The sequence below is a fragment of the Phalangium opilio genome, unplaced genomic scaffold, assembly GCF_054372755.1.
Source record: "Phalangium opilio isolate 3A_F unplaced genomic scaffold, DU_Popi_V2 ptg000019l_1, whole genome shotgun sequence".
In the NCBI taxonomy this organism is placed as follows: Eukaryota; Metazoa; Arthropoda; class Arachnida; order Opiliones; family Phalangiidae; genus Phalangium; species Phalangium opilio.
The window spans coordinates 2,048,815-2,066,020 of record NW_028324152.1 but is presented as its reverse complement, the minus strand read 5'-3'; the positions used below and the strand labels follow the sequence as shown (position 1 = coordinate 2,066,020).

The window sequence follows — 17,206 nt, the reverse complement described above, 5'->3', positions numbered from 1 at the left end:
CTGCATTTATATCGCTGCAAAGCAAGGGCTCCGTGGCTTAGTGGTTAAAGCGTCAGTCTTGTAAACAGGAGATCATGTGTTCGATTCTCGTCGGAGCCTTGCTGTTATATTACTTGAACTAGATTTCGAAGCTATTAAAATTTGAAAAATTAAAATAATAGGGCAAAAGTTCCCATGAGATAATTTAGTTAATTTACTGAAATATTCTGCATTCATATCGCTTCAAAGCAAGGGCTCCGTGGCTTAGTGGTTAAAGCGCCTGTCTAGTAAAAAGGAGATCATGAGTTCGAATCTCGTCGGAGCCTTGCTGTTATGTTGATTGAACTAGATTTCGAAGCTATTAAATTTTGAAAAATTAAAACAATAGGGTAAAAATTCCGATGAGTTAATTTAGATAAATTACTGGAATATTCAGCATTCATGTCGCTTCAAAGCAAGGGCGCCGTGGCTTAGGTGTTAAAGCGCCTGTCTAGTAAACAGGAGATCATGAGTTCGATTCTCGTCGGAGCCCCGCTGTTATGTTGATTGAACTAGATTTCGAAGCTATTAAATTTTGAAAAATTAAAAAATAATAGTTGATTTAGATACGCATATAAGCAAACAATAGTGTAAAAGTTCCGATGTGATAATTTAGTTAATTTACTGAAATATTCAGCATTCATATCGCTTCAAAGCAAGGGCTCCGTGGCTTAGTGGTTAAAGCGCCTGTCTTGTAAACAGGAGATCATGAGTTCGATTCTCGTCGGAGCCTCGCTGTTATGTTACTTGAACTAGATTTCGTAGCTATATAATTTTGAAAAATTAAAAAATAATAGTTGATTTAGATACGCATATAAGCAAACAATAGTGTAAAAGTTCCGATGTGATAATTTAGTTAATTTACTGAAATATTCAGCATTCATATCGCTTCAAAGCAAGGGCTCCGTGGCTTAGTGGTTAAAGCGCCTGTCTTGTAAACAGGAGATCATGAGTTCGATTCTCGTCGGAGCCTCGCTGTTATGTTACTTGAACTAGATTTCGTAGCTATATAATTTTGAAAAATTAAAATAATAGAACAAAAGGTCCCATGAGATAATTTAGTTAATTTACTGAAATATTCTGGATTCATATCGCTTCAAAGCAAGGGCTCCGTGGCTTAGTGGTTAAAGCGCCAGTCTTGTAAACAGGAGATCATGTGTTCGATTCTCGTCGGAGCCTTGCTGTTATATTACTTGAACTAGATTTCGAAGCTATTAAATTTTGAAAAATTAAAAATAATAGGGCAAAAGTTCCCATGAGATAATTTAGTTAATTTACTGAAATATTCTGCATTCATATCGCTTCAAAGCAAGGGCTCCGTGGCTTAGTGGTTAAAGCGCCTGTCTAGTAAACAGGAGATCATGAGTTCGATTCTCGTCGGAGCCCCGCTGTTATGTTGATTGAACTAGATTTCGAAGCTATTAAATTTTGAAAAATTAAAAAATAATAGTTGATTTAGATACGCATATAAGCAAACAATAGTGTAAAAGTTCCGATGTGATAATTTAGTTAATTTACTGAAATATTCAGCATTCATATCGCTTCAAAGCAAGGGCTCCGTGGCTTAGTGGTTAAAGCGCCTGTCTTGTAAACAGGAGATCATGAGTTCGATTCTCGTCGGAGCCTCGCTGTTATGTTACTTGAACTAGATTTCGTAGCTATATAATTTTGAAAAATTAAAAAATAATAGTTGATTTAGATACGCATATAAGCAAACAATAGTGTAAAAGTTCCGATGTGATAATTTAGTTAATTTACTGAAATATTCAGCATTCATATCGCTTCAAAGCAAGGGCTCCGTGGCTTAGTGGTTAAAGCGCCTGTCTTGTAAACAGGAGATCATGAGTTCGATTCTCGTCGGAGCCTCGCTGTTATGTTACTTGAACTAGGTTTCGTAGCTATATAATTTTGAAAAATTAAAATAATAGAACAAAAGGTCCCATGAGATAATTTAGTTAATTTACTGAAATATTCTGCATTCATATCGCTTCAAAGCAAGGGCTCCGTGGCTTAGTGGTTAAAGCGCCAGTCTTGTAAACAGGAGATCATGTGTTCGATTCTCGTCGGAGCCTTGCTGTTATATTACTTGAACTAGATTTCGAAGCTATTAAATTTTGAAAAATTAAAAATAATAGGGCAAAAGTTCCCATGAGATAATTTAGTTAATTTACTGAAATATTCTGCATTCATATCGCTTCAAAGCAAGGGCTCCGTGGCTTAGTGGTTAAAGCGCCTGTCTAGTAAACAGGAGATCATGAGTTCGATTCTCGTCGGAGCCTCGCTGTTATGTTACTTGAACTAGATTTCGTAGCTATATAATTTTGAAAAATTAAAATAATAGGGCAAAAGTTCCCATGAGATAATTTAGTTAATTTACTGAAATATTCTGCATTCATATCGCTGCAAAGCAAGGGCTCCGTGGCTTAGTGGTTAAAGCGCCAGTCTTGTAAACAGGAGATCATGTGTTCGATTCTCGTCGGAGCCTTGCTGTTATATTACTTGACCTAGATTTCGTAGCTATTAAATTTTGAAAAATTAAAAGTAATAGTTGATTTAGATATGCATATATGCAAACAATAGTGAAAAAGTTCCCATGAGATAATTTAGTTAATTTACTGAAATATTCAGCATTCATATCGCTTCAAAGCAAGGGCTCCGTGGCTTAGTGGTTAAAGCGCCTGTCTAGTAAACAGGAGATCATGAGTTCGATTCTCTTCGGAGCCTCGCTGTTATGTTACTTGAACTAGATTTCGTAGCTATATAATTTTGAAAAATTAAAATAATAGGGCAAAAGTTCCCATGAGATAATTTAGTTAATTTACTGAAATATTCTGCATTTATATCGCTGCAAAGCAAGGGCTCCGTGGCTTAGTGGTTAAAGCGTCAGTCTTGTAAACAGGAGATCATGTGTTCGATTCTCGTCGGAGCCTTGCTGTTATATTACTTGAACTAGATTTCGAAGCTATTAAAATTTGAAAAATTAAAATAATAGGGCAAAAGTTCCCATGAGATAATTTAGTTAATTTACTGAAATATTCTGCATTCATATCGCTTCAAAGCAAGGGCTCCGTGGCTTAGTGGTTAAAGCGCCAGTCTTGTAAACAGGAGATCATGTGTTCGATTCTCGTCGGAGCCTTGCTGTTATATTACTTGAACTAGATTTCGAAGCTATTAAATTTTGAAAAATTAAAAATAATAGTTGATTTAGATATGCATATATGCAAACAATAGTGAAAAAGTTCCCATGAGATAATTTAGTTAATTTACTGAAATATTCAGCATTCATATCGCTTCAAAGCAAGGGCTCCGTGGCTTAGTGGTTAAAGCGCCTGTCTAGTAAAAAGGAGATCATGAGTTCGAATCTCGTCGGAGCCTTGCTGTTATGTTGATTGAACTAGATTTCGAAGCTATTAAATTTTGAAAAATTAAAACAATAGGGTAAAAATTCCGATGAGTTAATTTAGATAAATTACTGGAATATTCAGCATTCATGTCGCTTCAAAGCAAGGGCGCCGTGGCTTAGGTGTTAAAGCGCCTGTCTAGTAAACAGGAGATCATGAGTTCGATTCTCGTCGGAGCCCCGCTGTTATGTTGATTGAACTAGATTTCGAAGCTATTAAATTTTGAAAAATTAAAAAATAATAGTTGATTTAGATACGCATATAAGCAAACAATAGTGTAAAAGTTCCGATGTGATAATTTAGTTAATTTACTGAAATATTCAGCATTCATATCGCTTCAAAGCAAGGGCTCCGTGGCTTAGTGGTTAAAGCGCCTGTCTTGTAAACAGGAGATCATGAGTTCGATTCTCGTCGGAGCCTCGCTGTTATGTTACTTGAACTAGATTTCGTAGCTATATAATTTTGAAAAATTAAAATAATAGGGCAAAAGTTCCCATGAGATAATTTAGTTAATTTACTGAAATATTCTGCATTCATATCGCTGCAAAGCAAGGGCTCCGTGGCTTAGTGGTTAAAGCGCCAGTCTTGTAAACAGGAGATCATGTGTTCGATTCTCGTCGGAGCCTTGCTGTTATATTACTTGACCTAGATTTCGTAGCTATTAAATTTTGAAAAATTAAAAATAATAGTTGATTTAGATATGCATATATGCAAACAATAGTGAAAAAGTTCCCATGAGATAATTTAGTTAATTTACTGAAATATTCAGCATTCATATCGCTTCAAAGCAAGGGCTCCGTGGCTTAGTGGTTAAAGCGCCTGTCTTGTAAACAGGAGATCATAGTTCGATTCTCGTCGGAGCCTCGCTGTTATGTTACTTGAACTAGATTTCGTAGCTATATAATTTTGAAAAATTAAAATAATAGGGCAAAAGGTCCCATGAGATAATTTAGTTAATTTACTGAAATATTCTGCATTCATATCGCTTCAAAGCAAGGGCTCCGTGGCTTAGTGGTTAAAGCGCCAGTCTTGTAAACAGGAGATCATGAGTTCGATTCTCGTCGGAGCCCCGCTGTTATGTTGATTGAACTAGATTTCGAAGCTATAAAATTTTGAAAAATTAAAAAATAATAGTTGATTTAGATATGCATATAAGCAAACAATAGTGTAAAAGTTCCGATGTGATAATTTAGTTAATTTACTGAAATATTCAGCATTCATATCGCTTCAAAGCAAGGGCTCCGTGGCTTAGTGGTTAAAGCGCCTGTCTAGTAAACAGGAGATCATGAGTTCGATTCTCGTCGGAGCCTTGCTGTTATGTTACTTGACCTAGATTTCGTAGCTATTAAATTTTGAAAAATTAAAACAATAGGGCAAAAATTCCCATGAGATAATTTAGTTAATTTACTGAAATATTCTGCATTCATATCGCTTCAAAGCAAGGGCTCCGTGGCTTAGTGGTTAAAGCGCCTGTCTTGTAAACAGGAGATCATGAGTTCGATTCTCGTCGGAGCCTCGCTGTTATGTTACTTGAACTAGATTTCGTAGCTATATAATTTTGAAAAATTAAAATAATAGGGCAAAAGGTCCCATGAGATAATTTAGTTAATTTACTGAAATATTCTGCATTCATATCGCTTCAAAGCAAGGGCTCCGTGGCTTAGTGGTTAAAGCGCCAGTCTTGTAAACAGGAGATCATGTGTTCGGTTCTCGTTGGAGCCTTGATGTTATATTACTTGAACTAGATTTCGAAGCTATTAAATTTTGAAAAATTAAAAATAATAGTTGATTTAGATATGCATATATGCAAACAATAGTGTTAAAGTTCTCATGAGATAATTTAGTTAATTTACTGAAATATTCAGCATTCATGTCGCTTCAAAGCAAGGGCTCCGTGGCTTAGTGGTTAAAGCGCCTGTCTTGTAAACAGGAGATCATGAGTTCGATTCTCGTCATAGCCTCGCTGTTATGTTACTTGAACTAGATTTCGTAGCTATTAAATTTTGAAAAATTAAAACAATAGGGTAAAAATTCCGATGAGTTAATTTAGTTAAATTACTGGAATATTCAGCATTCATGTCGCTTCAAAGCGAGGGCTCCGTGGCTTAGTGATTAAAGCGCCTGTCTAGTAAACAGGAGATCATGAGTTCGATTCTCGTCGAAGCCTCGCTGTTATGTTTCTTGAACTAGATTTCGTAGCTATATAATTTTGAAAAATTAAAATAATAGGGCAAAAGTTCCCATGAGAAAATTTAGTTAATTTACTGAAATATTCTGCATTCATATCGCTTCAAAGCAAAGGCTCCGTGGCTTAGTGGTTAAAGCGCCTGTCTAGTAAACAGGAGATCATGAGTTCGATTCTCGTCGGAGCCTCGCTGTTATGTTACTTGAACTAGATTTCGTAGCTATATAATTTTGAAAAATTAAAATAATAGGGCAAAAGTTCCCATGAGATAATTTAGTTAATTTACTGAAATATTCTGCATTTATATCGCTGCAAAGCAAGGGCTCCGTGGCTTAGTGGTTAAAGCGTCAGTCTTGTAAACAGGAGATCATGTGTTCGATTCTCGTCGGAGCCTTGCTGTTATATTACTTGAACTAGATTTCGAAGCTATTAAAATTTGAAAAATTAAAATAATAGGGCAAAAGTTCCCATGAGATAATTTAGTTAATTTACTGAAATATTCTGCATTTATATCGCTGCAAAGCAAGGGCTCCGTGGCTTAGTGGTTAAAGCGTCAGTCTTGTAAACAGGAGATCATGAGTTCGAATCTCGTCGGAGCCTTGCTGTTATGTTGATTGAACTAGATTTCGAAGCTATTAAATTTTGAAAAATTAAAACAATAGGGTAAAAATTCCGATGAGTTAATTTAGATAAATTACTGGAATATTCAGCATTCATGTCGCTTCAAAGCAAGGACGCCGTGGCTTAGGTGTTAAAGCGCCTGTCTAGTAAACAGGAGATCATGAGTTCGATTCTCGTCGGAGCCCCGCTGTTATGTTGATTGAACTAGATTTCGAAGCTATTAAATTTTGAAAAATTAAAAAATAATAGTTGATTTAGATACGCATATAAGCAAACAACAGTGTAAAAGTTCCGATGTGATAATTTAGTTAATTTACTGAAATATTCAGCATTCATATCGCTTCAAAGCAAGGGCTCCGTGGCTTAGTGGTTAAAGCGCCTGTCTTGTAAACAGGAGATCATGAGTTCGATTCTCGTCGGAGCCTCGCTGTTATGTTACTTGAACTAGATTTCGTAGCTATATAATTTTGAAAAATTAAAATAATAGAACAAAAGGTCCCATGAGATAATTTAGTTAATTTACTGAAATATTCTGCATTCATATCGCTTCAAAGCAAGGGCTCCGTGGCTTAGTGGTTAAAGCGCCAGTCTTGTAAACAGGAGATCATGTGTTCGATTCTCGTCGGAGCCTTGCTGTTATATTACTTGAACTAGATTTCGAAGCTATTAAATTTTGAAAAATTAAAAATAATAGGGCAAAAGTTCCCATGAGATAATTTAGTTAATTTACTGAAATATTCTGCATTCATATCGCTTCAAAGCAATTGCTCCGTGGCTTAGGTGTTAAAGCGCCTGTCTAGTAAACAGGAGATCATGAGTTCGATTCTCGTCGGAGCCCCGCTGTTATGTTGATTGAACTAGATTTCGAAGCTATTAAATTTTGAAAAATTAAAAAATAATAGTTGATTTAGATACGCATATAAGCAAACAACAGTGTAAAAGTTCCGATGTGATAATTTAGTTAATTTACTGAAATATTCAGCATTCATATCGCTTCAAAGCAAGGGCTCCGTGGCTTAGTGGTTAAAGCGCCTGTCTTGTAAACAGGAGATCATGAGTTCGATTCTCGTCGGAGCCTCGCTGTTATGTTACTTGAACTAGATTTCGTAGCTATATAATTTTGAAAAATTAAAATAATAGAACAAAAGGTCCCATGAGATAATTTAGTTAATTTACTGAAATATTCTGCATTCATATCGCTGCAAAGCAAGGGCTCCGTGGCTTAGTGGTTAAAGCGCCAGTCTTGTAAACAGGAGATCATGTGTTCGATTCTCGTCGGAGCCTTGCTGTTATATTACTTGACCTAGATTTCGTAGCTATTAAATTTTGAAAAATTAAAAATAATAGTTGATTTAGATATGCATATATGCAAACAATAGTGAAAAAGTTCCCATGAGATAATTTAGTTAATTTACTGAAATATTCAGCATTCATATCGCTTCAAAGCAAGGGCTCCGTGGCTTAGTGGTTAAAGCGCCTGTCTAGTAAACAGGAGATCATGAGTTCGATTCTCGTCGGAGCCTTGCTGTTATGTTACTTGACCTAGATTTCGTAGCTATTAAATTTTGAAAAATTAAAACAATAGGGTAAAAATTTCGATGAGTTAATTTAGATAAATTACTGGAATATTCAGCATTCATGTCGCTTCAAAGCAAGGGCGCCGTGGCTTAGTGGTTAAAGCGCCTGTCTAGTAAACAGGAGATCATGAGTTCGATTCTCGTCGAAGCCTCGCTGTTATGTTTCTTGAACTAGATTTCGTAGCTATATAATTTTGAAAAATTAAAATAATAGGGCAAAAGTTCCCATGAGAAAATTTAGTTAATTTACTGAAATATTCTGCATTCATATCGCTTCAAAGCAAGGGCTCCGTGGCTTAGTGGTTAAAGCGCCTGTCTAGTAAACAGGAGATCATGAGTTCGATTCTCGTCGGAGCCTCGCTGTTATGTTACTTGAACTAGATTTCGTAGCTATATAATTTTGAAAAATTAAAATAATAGGGCAAAAGTTCCCATGAGATAATTTAGTTAATTTACTGAAATATTCTGCATTTATATCGCTGCAAAGCAAGGGCTCCGTGGCTTAGTGGTTAAAGCGTCAGTCTTGTAAACAGGAGATCATGTGTTCGATTCTCGTCGGAGCCTTGCTGTTATATTACTTGAACTAGATTTCGAAGCTATTAAAATTTGAAAAATTAAAATAATAGGGCAAAAGTTCCCATGAGATAATTTAGTTAATTTACTGAAATATTCTGCATTTATATCGCTGCAAAGCAAGGGCTCCGTGGCTTAGTGGTTAAAGCGTCAGTCTTATAAACAGGAGATCATGAGTTCGAATCTCGTCGGAGCCTTGCTGTTATGTTGATTGAACTAGATTTCGAAGCTATTAAATTTTGAAAAATTAAAACAATAGGGTAAAAATTCCGATGAGTTAATTTAGATAAATTACTGGAATATTCAGCATTCATGTCGCTTCAAAGCAAGGACGCCGTGGCTTAGGTGTTAAAGCGCCTGTCTAGTAAACAGGAGATCATGAGTTCGATTCTCGTCGGAGCCCCGCTGTTATGTTGATTGAACTAGATTTCGAAGCTATTAAATTTTGAAAAATTAAAAAATAATAGTTGATTTAGATACGCATATAAGCAAACAATAGTGTAAAAGTTCCGATGTGATAATTTAGTTAATTTACTGAAATATTCAGCATTCATATCGCTTCAAAGCAAGGGCTCCGTGGCTTAGTGGTTAAAGCGCCTGTCTTGTAAACAGGAGATCATGAGTTCGATTCTCGTCGGAGCCTCGCTGTTATGTTACTTGAACTAGATTTCGTAGCTATATAATTTTGAAAAATTAAAATAATAGAACAAAAGGTCCCATGAGATAATTTAGTTAATTTACTGAAATATTCTGCATTCATATCGCTGCAAAGCAAGGGCTCCGTGGCTTAGTGGTTAAAGCGCCAGTCTTGTAAACAGGAGATCATGTGTTCGATTCTCGTCGGAGCCTTGCTGTTATATTACTTGAACTAGATTTCGAAGCTATTAAATTTTGAAAAATTAAAAATAATAGGGCAAAAGTTCCCATGAGATAATTTAGTTAATTTACTGAAATATTCTGCATTCATATCGCTTCAAAGCAAGGGCTCCGTGGCTTAGTGGTTAAAGCGCCTGTCTAGTAAACAGGAGATCATGAGTTCGATTCTCGTCGGAGCCTCGCTGTTATGTTACTTGAACTAGATTTCGTAGCTATATAATTTTGAAAAATTAAAATAATAGGGCAAAAGTTCCCATGAGATAATTTAGTTAATTTACTGAAATATTCTGCATTCATATCGCTGCAAAGCAAGGGCTCCGTGGCTTAGTGGTTAAAGCGCCAGTCTTGTAAACAGGAGATCATGTGTTCTATTCTCGTCGGAGCCTTGCTGTTATATTACTTGACCTAGATTTCGTAGCTATTAAATTTTGAAAAATTAAAAATAATAGTTGATTTAGATATGCATATATGCAAACAATAGTGAAAAAGTTCCCATGAGATAATTTAGTTAATTTACTGAAATATTCAGCATTCATATCGCTTCAAAGCAAGGGCTCCGTGGCTTAGTGGTTAAAGCGCCTGTCTAGTAAACAGGAGATCATGAGTTCGAATCTCGTCGGAGCCTTGCTGTTATGTTGATTGAACTAGATTTCGAAGCTATTAAATTTTGAAAAATTAAAACAATAGGGTAAAAATTCCGATGAGTTGATTTAGATAAATTACTGGAATATTCAGCATTCATGTCGCTTCAAAGCAAGGACGCCGTGGCTTAGGTGTTAAAGCGCCTGTCTAGTAAACAGGAGATCATGAGTTCGATTCTCGTCGGAGCCCCGCTGTTATGTTGATTGTACTAGATTTCGAAGCTATTAAATTTTGAAAAATTAAAACAATAGGGTAAAAATTCCGATGAGTTGATTTAGATAAATTACTGGAATATTCAGCATTCATGTCGCTTCAAAGCAAGGACGCCGTGGCTTAGGTGTTAAAGCGCCTGTCTAGTAAACAGGAGATCATGAGTTCGATTCTCGTCGGAGCCCCGCTGTTATGTTGATTGAACTAGATTTCGAAGCTATTAAATTTTGAAAAATTAAAAAATAATAGTTGATTTAGATACGCATATAAGTTAACAATAGTGTAAAAGTTCCGATGTGATAATTTAGTTAATTTACTGAAATATTCAGCATTCATATCGCTTCAAAGCAAGGGCTCCGTGGCTTAGTGGTTAAAGCGCCTGTCTTGTAAACAGGAGATCATGAGTTCGATTCTCGTCGGAGCCTCGCTGTTATGTTACTTGAACTAGATTTCGTAGCTATATAATTTTGAAAAATTAAAATAATAGAACAAAAGGTCCCATGAGATAATTTAGTTAATTTACTGAAATATTCTGCATTCATATCGCTTCAAAGCAAGGGCTCCGTGGCTTAGTGGTTAAAGCGCCAGTCTTGTAAACAGGAGATCATGTGTTCGATTCTCGTCGGAGCCTTGCTGTTATATTACTTGAACTAGATTTCGAAGCTATTAAATTTTGAAAAATTAAAAATAATAGGGCAAAAGTTCCCATGAGATAATTTAGTTAATTTACTGAAATATTCTGCATTCATATCGCTTCAAAGCAAGGGCTCCGTGGCTTAGTGGTTAAAGCGCCTGTCTAGTAAACAGGAGATCATGAGTTCGATTCTCGTCGGAGCCTCGTTGTTATGTTACTTGAACTAGATTTCGTAGCTATATAATTTTGAAAAATTAAAATAATAGGGCAAAAGTTCAAATGAGATAATTTAGTTAATTTACTGAAATATTCTGCATTCATATCGCTGCAAAGCAAGGGCTCCGTGGCTTAGTGGTTAAAGCGCCAGTCTTGTAAACAGGAGATCATGTGTTCGATTCTCGTCGGAGCCTTGCTGTTATATTACTTGACCTAGATTTCGTAGCTATTAAATTTTGAAAAATTAAAAGTAATAGTTGATTTAGATATGCATATATGCAAACAATAGTGAAAAAGTTCCCATGAGATAATTTAGTTAATTTACTGAAATATTCAGCATTCATATCGCTTCAAAGCAAGGGCTCCGTGGCTTAGTGGTTAAAGCGCCTGTCTAGTAAACAGGAGATCATGAGTTCGATTCTCGTCGGAGCCTTGCTGTTATGTTACTTGACCTAGATTTCGTAGCTATTAAATTTTGAAAAATTAAAACAATAGGGTAAAAATTCCGATGAGTTAATTTAGATAAATTACTGGAATATTCAGCATTCATGTCGCTTCAAAGCAAGGGCGCCGTGGCTTAGTGGTTAAAGCGCCTGTCTAGTAAACAGGAGATCATGAGTTCGATTCTCGTCGGAGCCCCGCTGTTATGTTGATTGAACTAGATTTCGAAGCTATTAAATTTTGAAAAATTAAAAAATAATAGTTGATTTAGATTTGCATATAAGCAAACAATAGTGTAAAAGTTCCGATGTGATAATTTAGTTAATTTACTGAAATATTCAGCATTCATATCGCTTCAAAGCAAGGGCTCCGTGGCTTAGTGGTTAAAGCGCCTGTCTTGTAAACAGGAGATCATAGTTCGATTCTCGTCGAAGCCTCGCTGTTATGTTTCTTGAACTAGATTTCGTAGCTATATAATTTTGAAAAATTAAAATAATAGGGCAAAAGTTCCCATGAGAAAATTTAGTTAACTTACTGAAATATTCTGCATTCATATCGCTTCAAAGCAAGGGCTCCGTGGCTTAGTGGTTAAAGCGCCTGTCTAGTAAACAGGAGATCATGAGTTCGATTCTCGTCGGAGCCTCGCTGTTATGTTACTTGAACTAGATTTCGTAGCTATATAATTTTGAAAAATTAAAATAATAGGGCAAAAGTTCCCATGAGATAATTTAGTTAATTTACTGAAATATTCTGCATTTATATCGCTGCAAAGCAAGGGCTCCGTGGCTTAGTGGTTAAAGCGTCAGTCTTGTAAACAGGAGATCATGTGTTCGATTCTCGTCGGAGCCTTGCTGTTATATTACTTGAACTAGATTTCGAAGCTATTAAAATTTGAAAAATTAAAATAATAGGGCAAAAGTTCCCATGAGATAATTTAGTTAATTTACTGAAATATTCTGCATTCATATCGCTTCAAAGCAAGGGCTCCGTGGCTTAGTGGTTAAAGCGCCAGTCTTGTAAACAGGAGATCATGTGTTCGATTCTCGTCGGAGCCTTGCTGTTATATTACTTGAACTAGATTTCGAAGCTATTAAATTTTGAAAAATTAAAAATAATAGTTGATTTAGATATGCATATATGCAAACAATAGTGAAAAAGTTCCCATGAGATAATTTAGTTAATTTACTGAAATATTCAGCATTCATATCGCTTCAAAGCAAGGGCTCCGTGGCTTAGTGGTTAAAGCGCCTGTCTAGTAAAAAGGAGATCATGAGTTCGAATCTCGTCGGAGCCTTGCTGTTATGTTGATTGAACTAGATTTCGAAGCTATTAAATTTTGAAAAATTAAAACAATAGGGTAAAAATTCCGATGAGTTAATTTAGATAAATTACTGGAATATTCAGCATTCATGTCGCTTCAAAGCAAGGGCGCCGTGGCTTAGGTGTTAAAGCGCCTGTCTAGTAAACAGGAGATCATGAGTTCGATTCTCGTCGGAGCCCCGCTGTTATGTTGATTGAACTAGATTTCGAAGCTATTAAATTTTGAAAAATTAAAAAATAATAGTTGATTTAGATACGCATATAAGCAAACAATAGTGTAAAAGTTCCGATGTGATAATTTAGTTAATTTACTGAAATATTCAGCATTCATATCGCTTCAAAGCAAGGGCTCCGTGGCTTAGTGGTTAAAGCGCCTGTCTTGTAAACAGGAGATCATGAGTTCGATTCTCGTCGGAGCCTCGCTGTTATGTTACTTGAACTAGATTTCGTAGCTATATAATTTTGAAAAATTAAAATAATAGGGCAAAAGTTCCCATGAGATAATTTAGTTAATTTACTGAAATATTCTGCATTCATATCGCTGCAAAGCAAGGGCTCCGTGGCTTAGTGGTTAAAGCGCCAGTCTTGTAAACAGGAGATCATGTGTTCGATTCTCGTCGGAGCCTTGCTGTTATATTACTTGACCTAGATTTCGTAGCTATTAAATTTTGAAAAATTAAAAATAATAGTTGATTTAGATATGCATATATGCAAACAATAGTGAAAAAGTTCCCATGAGATAATTTAGTTAATTTACTGAAATATTCAGCATTCATATCGCTTCAAAGCAAGGGCTCCGTGGCTTAGTGGTTAAAGCGCCTGTCTTGTAAACAGGAGATCATAGTTCGATTCTCGTCGGAGCCTCGCTGTTATGTTACTTGAACTAGATTTCGTAGCTATATAATTTTGAAAAATTAAAATAATAGGGCAAAAGGTCCCATGAGATAATTTAGTTAATTTACTGAAATATTCTGCATTCATATCGCTTCAAAGCAAGGGCTCCGTGGCTTAGTGGTTAAAGCGCCAGTCTTGTAAACAGGAGATCATGAGTTCGATTCTCGTCGGAGCCCCGCTGTTATGTTGATTGAACTAGATTTCGAAGCTATTAAATTTTGAAAAATTAAAAAATAATAGTTGATTTAGATATGCATATAAGCAAACAATAGTGTAAAAGTTCCGATGTGATAATTTAGTTAATTTACTGAAATATTCAGCATTCATATCGCTTCAAAGCAAGGGCTCCGTGGCTTAGTGGTTAAAGCGCCTGTCTAGTAAACAGGAGATCATGAGTTCGATTCTCGTCGGAGCCTTGCTGTTATGTTACTTGACCTAGATTTCGTAGCTATTAAATTTTGAAAAATTAAAACAATAGGGTAAAAATTCCGATGAGTTAATTTAGATAAATTACTGAAATATTCTGCATTCATATCGCTTCAAAGCAAGGGCTCCGTGGCTTAGTGGTTAAAGCGCCTGTCTAGTAAACAGGAGATAATGAGTTCGATTCTCGTCGGAGCCTTGCTGTTATGTTACTTGAACTAGATTTCGTAGCTATATAATTTTGAAAAATTAAAATAATAGGGCAAAAGGTCCCATGAGATAATTTAGTTAATTTACTGAAATATTCTGCATTCATATCGCTTCAAAGCAAGGGCTACGTGGCTTAGTGGTTAAAGCGCCTGTCTAGTAAACAGGAGATCATGTGTTCGATTCTCGTCGGAGCCTTGCTGTTATGTTACTTGACCTAGATTTCGTAGCTATTAAATTTTGAAAAATTAAAACAATAGGGCAAAAATTCCCATGAGATAATTTAGTTAATTTACTGAAATATTCTGCATTCATATCGCTTCAAAGCAAGGGCTCCGTGGCTTAGTGGTTAAAGCGCCTGTCTTGTAAACAGGAGATCATGAGTTCGATTCTCGTCGGAGCCTCGCTGTTATGTTACTTGAACTAGATTTCGTAGCTATATAATTTTGAAAAATTAAAATAATAGGGCAAAAGGTCCCATGAGATAATTTAGTTAATTTACTGAAATATTCTGCATTCATATCGCTTCAAAGCAAGGGCTCCGTGGCTTAGTGGTTAAAGCGCCAGTCTTGTAAACAGGAGATCATGTGTTCGGTTCTCGTTGGAGCCTTGATGTTATATTACTTGAACTAGATTTCGAAGCTATTAAATTTTGAAAAATTAAAAATAATAGTTGATTTAGATATGCAAATATGCAAACAATAGTGAAAAAGTTCCCATGAGATAATTTAGTTAATTTACTGAAATATTCAGCATTCATATCGCTTCAAAGCAAGGGCTCCGTGGCTTAGTGGTTAAAGCGCCTTTCTAGTAAACAGGAGATCATGAGTTCGATTCTCGTCGGAGCCCCGCTGTTATGTTGATTGAACTAGATTTCGAAGCTATTAAATTTTGAAAAATTAAAAATAATAGTTGATTTAGATATGCATATATGCAAACAATAGTGTTAAAGTTCTCATGAGATAATTTAGTTAATTTACTGAAATATTCAGCATTCATGTCGCTTCAAAGCAGGGCTCCGTGGCTTAGTGGTTAAAGCGCCTGTCTTGTAAACAGGAGATCATGAGTTCGATTCTCGTCGGAGCCTCGCTGTTATGTTACTTGAACTAGATTTCGTAGCTATTAAATTTTGAAAAATTAAAACAATAGGGTAAAAATTCCGATGAGTTAATTTAGTTAAATTACTGGAATATTCAGCATTCATGTCGCTGCAAAGCGAGGGCTCCGTGGCTTAGTGATTAAAGCGCCTGTCTAGTAAACAGGAGATCATGAGTTCGATTCTCGTCGAAGCCTCGCTGTTATGTTTCTTGAACTAGATTTCGTAGCTATATAATTTTGAAAAATTAAAATAATAGGGCAAAAGTTCCCATGAGAAAATTTAGTTAATTTACTGAAATATTCTGCATTCATATCGCTTCAAAGCAAGGGCTCCGTGGCTTAGTGGTTAAAGCGCCTGTCTAGTAAACAGGAGATCATGAGTTCGATTCTCGTCGGAGCCTTGCTGTTATGTTACTTGACCTAGATTTCGTAGCTATTAAATTTTGAAAAATTAAAACAATAGGGTAAAAATTCCGATGAGTTAATTTAGATAAATTACTGGAATATTCAGCATTCATGTCGCTTCAAAGCAAGGGTGCCGTGGCTTAGTGGTTAAAGCGCCTGTCTAGTAAACAGGAGATCATGAGTTCGATTCTCGTCGGAGCCCCGCTGTTATGTTGATTGAACTAGATTTCGAAGCTATTAAATTTTGAAAAATTAAAAAATAATAGTTGATTTAGATATGCATATTAGCAAACAATAGTGTAAAAGTTCCGATGTGATAATTTAGTTAATTTACTGAAATATTCAGCATTCATATCGCTTCAAAGCAAGGGCTCCGTGGCTTAGTGGTTAAAGCGCCTGTCTTGTAAACAGGAGATCATGAGTTCGATTCTCGTCGGAGCCTCACTGTTATGTTACTTGAACTAGATTTCGAAGCTATTAAATTTTGAAAAATTAAAAATAATAGTTGATTTAGATATGCATATATGCAAACAATAGTGAAAAAGTTCTCATGAGATAATTTAGTTAATTTACTGAAATATTCAGCATTCATGTCGCTTCAAAGCAAGGGCTCCGTGGCTTAGTGGTTAAAGCGCCTGTCTTGTAAACACGAGATCATGAGTTCGATTCTCGTCGGAGCCTCGCTGTTATGTTACTTGAACTAGATTTCGTAGCTATTAAATTTTGAAAAATTAAAATAATAGGGCAAAAGTTCCCATGAGAAAATTTAGTTAATTTACTGAAATATTCTGCATTCATATCGCTTCAAAGCAAGGGCTCCGTGGCTTAGTGGTTAAAGCGCCTGTCTAGTAAACAGGAGATCATGAGTTCGATTCTCGTCGGAGCCTCGCTGTTATGTTACTTGAACTTGATTTCGTAGCTATATAATTTTGAAAAATTAAAATAATAGGGCAAAAGTTCCCATGAGATAATTTAGTTAATTTACTGAAATATTCTGCTTTCATATCGCTGCAAAGCAAGGGCTCCGTGGCTTAGTGGTTAAAGCGCCAGTCTTGTAAACAGGAGATCATGTGTTCGATTCTGGTCGGAGCCTTGCTGTTATATTACTTGAACTAGATTTCGAAGCTATTAAATTTTGAAAAATTAAAAATAATAGTTGATTTAGATATGCATATATGCAAACAATAGTGAAAAAGTTCCCATGAGATAATTTAGTTAATTTACTGAAATATTCAGCATTCATATCGCTTCAAAGCAAGGGCTCCGTGGCTTAGTGGTTAAAGCGCCTGTCTAGTAAACAGGAGATCATGAGTTCGATTCTCGTCGGAGCCTTGCTGTTATGTTACTTGACCTAGATTTCGTAGCTATTAAATTTTGAAAAATTAAAACAATAGGGTAAAAATTCCGATGAGTTAATTTAGATAAATTACTGGAATATTCAGCATTCATGTCGCTTCAAAGCAAG

General features: G+C 35.8%; 49 non-coding genes across 49 annotated transcripts; all 49 read left to right on the top strand.

Moving 5' to 3' along the window:
- The first annotated feature begins 678 nt into the window (after nt 1-678).
- TRNAT-UGU (transfer RNA threonine (anticodon UGU)) lies at nt 679-751 on the top strand. Its single transcript has one exon. It is a non-coding gene; the product is annotated as a tRNA-Thr (tRNA).
- Nucleotides 752-918: 167 nt separating this feature from the next.
- Nucleotides 919-991, top strand: TRNAT-UGU (transfer RNA threonine (anticodon UGU)). Its single transcript has one exon. It is a non-coding gene; the product is annotated as a tRNA-Thr (tRNA).
- Nucleotides 992-1,124: 133 nt separating this feature from the next.
- On the top strand, nt 1,125-1,197 carry TRNAT-UGU (transfer RNA threonine (anticodon UGU)). The gene has a single exon. It is a non-coding gene; the product is annotated as a tRNA-Thr (tRNA).
- Nucleotides 1,198-1,331: 134 nt separating this feature from the next.
- TRNAT-AGU (transfer RNA threonine (anticodon AGU)) lies at nt 1,332-1,404 on the top strand. Its single transcript has one exon. It is a non-coding gene; the product is annotated as a tRNA-Thr (tRNA).
- A 167-nt stretch (nt 1,405-1,571) lies between these two features.
- On the top strand, nt 1,572-1,644 carry TRNAT-UGU (transfer RNA threonine (anticodon UGU)). The gene has a single exon. It is a non-coding gene; the product is annotated as a tRNA-Thr (tRNA).
- Nucleotides 1,645-1,811: 167 nt separating this feature from the next.
- Nucleotides 1,812-1,884, top strand: TRNAT-UGU (transfer RNA threonine (anticodon UGU)). The gene has a single exon. It is a non-coding gene; the product is annotated as a tRNA-Thr (tRNA).
- Nucleotides 1,885-2,017: 133 nt separating this feature from the next.
- Nucleotides 2,018-2,090, top strand: TRNAT-UGU (transfer RNA threonine (anticodon UGU)). Its single transcript has one exon. It is a non-coding gene; the product is annotated as a tRNA-Thr (tRNA).
- Nucleotides 2,091-2,224: 134 nt separating this feature from the next.
- Nucleotides 2,225-2,297, top strand: TRNAT-AGU (transfer RNA threonine (anticodon AGU)). Its single transcript has one exon. It is a non-coding gene; the product is annotated as a tRNA-Thr (tRNA).
- A 133-nt stretch (nt 2,298-2,430) lies between these two features.
- Nucleotides 2,431-2,503, top strand: TRNAT-UGU (transfer RNA threonine (anticodon UGU)). Its single transcript has one exon. It is a non-coding gene; the product is annotated as a tRNA-Thr (tRNA).
- A 166-nt stretch (nt 2,504-2,669) lies between these two features.
- On the top strand, nt 2,670-2,742 carry TRNAT-AGU (transfer RNA threonine (anticodon AGU)). Its single transcript has one exon. It is a non-coding gene; the product is annotated as a tRNA-Thr (tRNA).
- Nucleotides 2,743-3,081: 339 nt separating this feature from the next.
- On the top strand, nt 3,082-3,154 carry TRNAT-UGU (transfer RNA threonine (anticodon UGU)). Its single transcript has one exon. It is a non-coding gene; the product is annotated as a tRNA-Thr (tRNA).
- Nucleotides 3,155-3,766: 612 nt separating this feature from the next.
- On the top strand, nt 3,767-3,839 carry TRNAT-UGU (transfer RNA threonine (anticodon UGU)). Its single transcript has one exon. It is a non-coding gene; the product is annotated as a tRNA-Thr (tRNA).
- Nucleotides 3,840-3,972: 133 nt separating this feature from the next.
- Nucleotides 3,973-4,045, top strand: TRNAT-UGU (transfer RNA threonine (anticodon UGU)). The gene has a single exon. It is a non-coding gene; the product is annotated as a tRNA-Thr (tRNA).
- A 371-nt stretch (nt 4,046-4,416) lies between these two features.
- On the top strand, nt 4,417-4,489 carry TRNAT-UGU (transfer RNA threonine (anticodon UGU)). Its single transcript has one exon. It is a non-coding gene; the product is annotated as a tRNA-Thr (tRNA).
- A 167-nt stretch (nt 4,490-4,656) lies between these two features.
- Nucleotides 4,657-4,729, top strand: TRNAT-AGU (transfer RNA threonine (anticodon AGU)). The gene has a single exon. It is a non-coding gene; the product is annotated as a tRNA-Thr (tRNA).
- A 133-nt stretch (nt 4,730-4,862) lies between these two features.
- TRNAT-UGU (transfer RNA threonine (anticodon UGU)) lies at nt 4,863-4,935 on the top strand. Its single transcript has one exon. It is a non-coding gene; the product is annotated as a tRNA-Thr (tRNA).
- A 372-nt stretch (nt 4,936-5,307) lies between these two features.
- On the top strand, nt 5,308-5,380 carry TRNAT-UGU (transfer RNA threonine (anticodon UGU)). The gene has a single exon. It is a non-coding gene; the product is annotated as a tRNA-Thr (tRNA).
- A 339-nt stretch (nt 5,381-5,719) lies between these two features.
- TRNAT-AGU (transfer RNA threonine (anticodon AGU)) lies at nt 5,720-5,792 on the top strand. The gene has a single exon. It is a non-coding gene; the product is annotated as a tRNA-Thr (tRNA).
- A 339-nt stretch (nt 5,793-6,131) lies between these two features.
- On the top strand, nt 6,132-6,204 carry TRNAT-UGU (transfer RNA threonine (anticodon UGU)). The gene has a single exon. It is a non-coding gene; the product is annotated as a tRNA-Thr (tRNA).
- Nucleotides 6,205-6,577: 373 nt separating this feature from the next.
- Nucleotides 6,578-6,650, top strand: TRNAT-UGU (transfer RNA threonine (anticodon UGU)). The gene has a single exon. It is a non-coding gene; the product is annotated as a tRNA-Thr (tRNA).
- Nucleotides 6,651-6,783: 133 nt separating this feature from the next.
- On the top strand, nt 6,784-6,856 carry TRNAT-UGU (transfer RNA threonine (anticodon UGU)). Its single transcript has one exon. It is a non-coding gene; the product is annotated as a tRNA-Thr (tRNA).
- A 374-nt stretch (nt 6,857-7,230) lies between these two features.
- On the top strand, nt 7,231-7,303 carry TRNAT-UGU (transfer RNA threonine (anticodon UGU)). Its single transcript has one exon. It is a non-coding gene; the product is annotated as a tRNA-Thr (tRNA).
- Nucleotides 7,304-7,436: 133 nt separating this feature from the next.
- Nucleotides 7,437-7,509, top strand: TRNAT-UGU (transfer RNA threonine (anticodon UGU)). Its single transcript has one exon. It is a non-coding gene; the product is annotated as a tRNA-Thr (tRNA).
- Nucleotides 7,510-7,675: 166 nt separating this feature from the next.
- TRNAT-AGU (transfer RNA threonine (anticodon AGU)) lies at nt 7,676-7,748 on the top strand. The gene has a single exon. It is a non-coding gene; the product is annotated as a tRNA-Thr (tRNA).
- Nucleotides 7,749-8,087: 339 nt separating this feature from the next.
- On the top strand, nt 8,088-8,160 carry TRNAT-AGU (transfer RNA threonine (anticodon AGU)). Its single transcript has one exon. It is a non-coding gene; the product is annotated as a tRNA-Thr (tRNA).
- Nucleotides 8,161-8,499: 339 nt separating this feature from the next.
- TRNAI-UAU (transfer RNA isoleucine (anticodon UAU)) lies at nt 8,500-8,572 on the top strand. Its single transcript has one exon. It is a non-coding gene; the product is annotated as a tRNA-Ile (tRNA).
- Nucleotides 8,573-8,945: 373 nt separating this feature from the next.
- Nucleotides 8,946-9,018, top strand: TRNAT-UGU (transfer RNA threonine (anticodon UGU)). Its single transcript has one exon. It is a non-coding gene; the product is annotated as a tRNA-Thr (tRNA).
- A 133-nt stretch (nt 9,019-9,151) lies between these two features.
- TRNAT-UGU (transfer RNA threonine (anticodon UGU)) lies at nt 9,152-9,224 on the top strand. Its single transcript has one exon. It is a non-coding gene; the product is annotated as a tRNA-Thr (tRNA).
- Nucleotides 9,225-9,358: 134 nt separating this feature from the next.
- On the top strand, nt 9,359-9,431 carry TRNAT-AGU (transfer RNA threonine (anticodon AGU)). The gene has a single exon. It is a non-coding gene; the product is annotated as a tRNA-Thr (tRNA).
- A 372-nt stretch (nt 9,432-9,803) lies between these two features.
- TRNAT-AGU (transfer RNA threonine (anticodon AGU)) lies at nt 9,804-9,876 on the top strand. Its single transcript has one exon. It is a non-coding gene; the product is annotated as a tRNA-Thr (tRNA).
- A 579-nt stretch (nt 9,877-10,455) lies between these two features.
- On the top strand, nt 10,456-10,528 carry TRNAT-UGU (transfer RNA threonine (anticodon UGU)). Its single transcript has one exon. It is a non-coding gene; the product is annotated as a tRNA-Thr (tRNA).
- Nucleotides 10,529-10,661: 133 nt separating this feature from the next.
- On the top strand, nt 10,662-10,734 carry TRNAT-UGU (transfer RNA threonine (anticodon UGU)). The gene has a single exon. It is a non-coding gene; the product is annotated as a tRNA-Thr (tRNA).
- Nucleotides 10,735-10,868: 134 nt separating this feature from the next.
- On the top strand, nt 10,869-10,941 carry TRNAT-AGU (transfer RNA threonine (anticodon AGU)). Its single transcript has one exon. It is a non-coding gene; the product is annotated as a tRNA-Thr (tRNA).
- A 133-nt stretch (nt 10,942-11,074) lies between these two features.
- TRNAT-UGU (transfer RNA threonine (anticodon UGU)) lies at nt 11,075-11,147 on the top strand. Its single transcript has one exon. It is a non-coding gene; the product is annotated as a tRNA-Thr (tRNA).
- Nucleotides 11,148-11,313: 166 nt separating this feature from the next.
- Nucleotides 11,314-11,386, top strand: TRNAT-AGU (transfer RNA threonine (anticodon AGU)). The gene has a single exon. It is a non-coding gene; the product is annotated as a tRNA-Thr (tRNA).
- A 578-nt stretch (nt 11,387-11,964) lies between these two features.
- TRNAT-AGU (transfer RNA threonine (anticodon AGU)) lies at nt 11,965-12,037 on the top strand. Its single transcript has one exon. It is a non-coding gene; the product is annotated as a tRNA-Thr (tRNA).
- Nucleotides 12,038-12,376: 339 nt separating this feature from the next.
- TRNAT-UGU (transfer RNA threonine (anticodon UGU)) lies at nt 12,377-12,449 on the top strand. The gene has a single exon. It is a non-coding gene; the product is annotated as a tRNA-Thr (tRNA).
- A 612-nt stretch (nt 12,450-13,061) lies between these two features.
- TRNAT-UGU (transfer RNA threonine (anticodon UGU)) lies at nt 13,062-13,134 on the top strand. Its single transcript has one exon. It is a non-coding gene; the product is annotated as a tRNA-Thr (tRNA).
- Nucleotides 13,135-13,267: 133 nt separating this feature from the next.
- Nucleotides 13,268-13,340, top strand: TRNAT-UGU (transfer RNA threonine (anticodon UGU)). The gene has a single exon. It is a non-coding gene; the product is annotated as a tRNA-Thr (tRNA).
- A 371-nt stretch (nt 13,341-13,711) lies between these two features.
- TRNAT-UGU (transfer RNA threonine (anticodon UGU)) lies at nt 13,712-13,784 on the top strand. Its single transcript has one exon. It is a non-coding gene; the product is annotated as a tRNA-Thr (tRNA).
- A 167-nt stretch (nt 13,785-13,951) lies between these two features.
- Nucleotides 13,952-14,024, top strand: TRNAT-AGU (transfer RNA threonine (anticodon AGU)). Its single transcript has one exon. It is a non-coding gene; the product is annotated as a tRNA-Thr (tRNA).
- Nucleotides 14,025-14,157: 133 nt separating this feature from the next.
- On the top strand, nt 14,158-14,230 carry TRNAT-AGU (transfer RNA threonine (anticodon AGU)). The gene has a single exon. It is a non-coding gene; the product is annotated as a tRNA-Thr (tRNA).
- A 339-nt stretch (nt 14,231-14,569) lies between these two features.
- Nucleotides 14,570-14,642, top strand: TRNAT-UGU (transfer RNA threonine (anticodon UGU)). The gene has a single exon. It is a non-coding gene; the product is annotated as a tRNA-Thr (tRNA).
- Nucleotides 14,643-15,252: 610 nt separating this feature from the next.
- On the top strand, nt 15,253-15,325 carry TRNAT-UGU (transfer RNA threonine (anticodon UGU)). Its single transcript has one exon. It is a non-coding gene; the product is annotated as a tRNA-Thr (tRNA).
- A 339-nt stretch (nt 15,326-15,664) lies between these two features.
- Nucleotides 15,665-15,737, top strand: TRNAT-AGU (transfer RNA threonine (anticodon AGU)). Its single transcript has one exon. It is a non-coding gene; the product is annotated as a tRNA-Thr (tRNA).
- A 373-nt stretch (nt 15,738-16,110) lies between these two features.
- Nucleotides 16,111-16,183, top strand: TRNAT-UGU (transfer RNA threonine (anticodon UGU)). Its single transcript has one exon. It is a non-coding gene; the product is annotated as a tRNA-Thr (tRNA).
- Nucleotides 16,184-16,349: 166 nt separating this feature from the next.
- Nucleotides 16,350-16,422, top strand: TRNAT-UGU (transfer RNA threonine (anticodon UGU)). The gene has a single exon. It is a non-coding gene; the product is annotated as a tRNA-Thr (tRNA).
- Nucleotides 16,423-16,555: 133 nt separating this feature from the next.
- Nucleotides 16,556-16,628, top strand: TRNAT-AGU (transfer RNA threonine (anticodon AGU)). The gene has a single exon. It is a non-coding gene; the product is annotated as a tRNA-Thr (tRNA).
- A 372-nt stretch (nt 16,629-17,000) lies between these two features.
- TRNAT-AGU (transfer RNA threonine (anticodon AGU)) lies at nt 17,001-17,073 on the top strand. Its single transcript has one exon. It is a non-coding gene; the product is annotated as a tRNA-Thr (tRNA).
- Nucleotides 17,074-17,206: the final 133 nt, after the last annotated feature.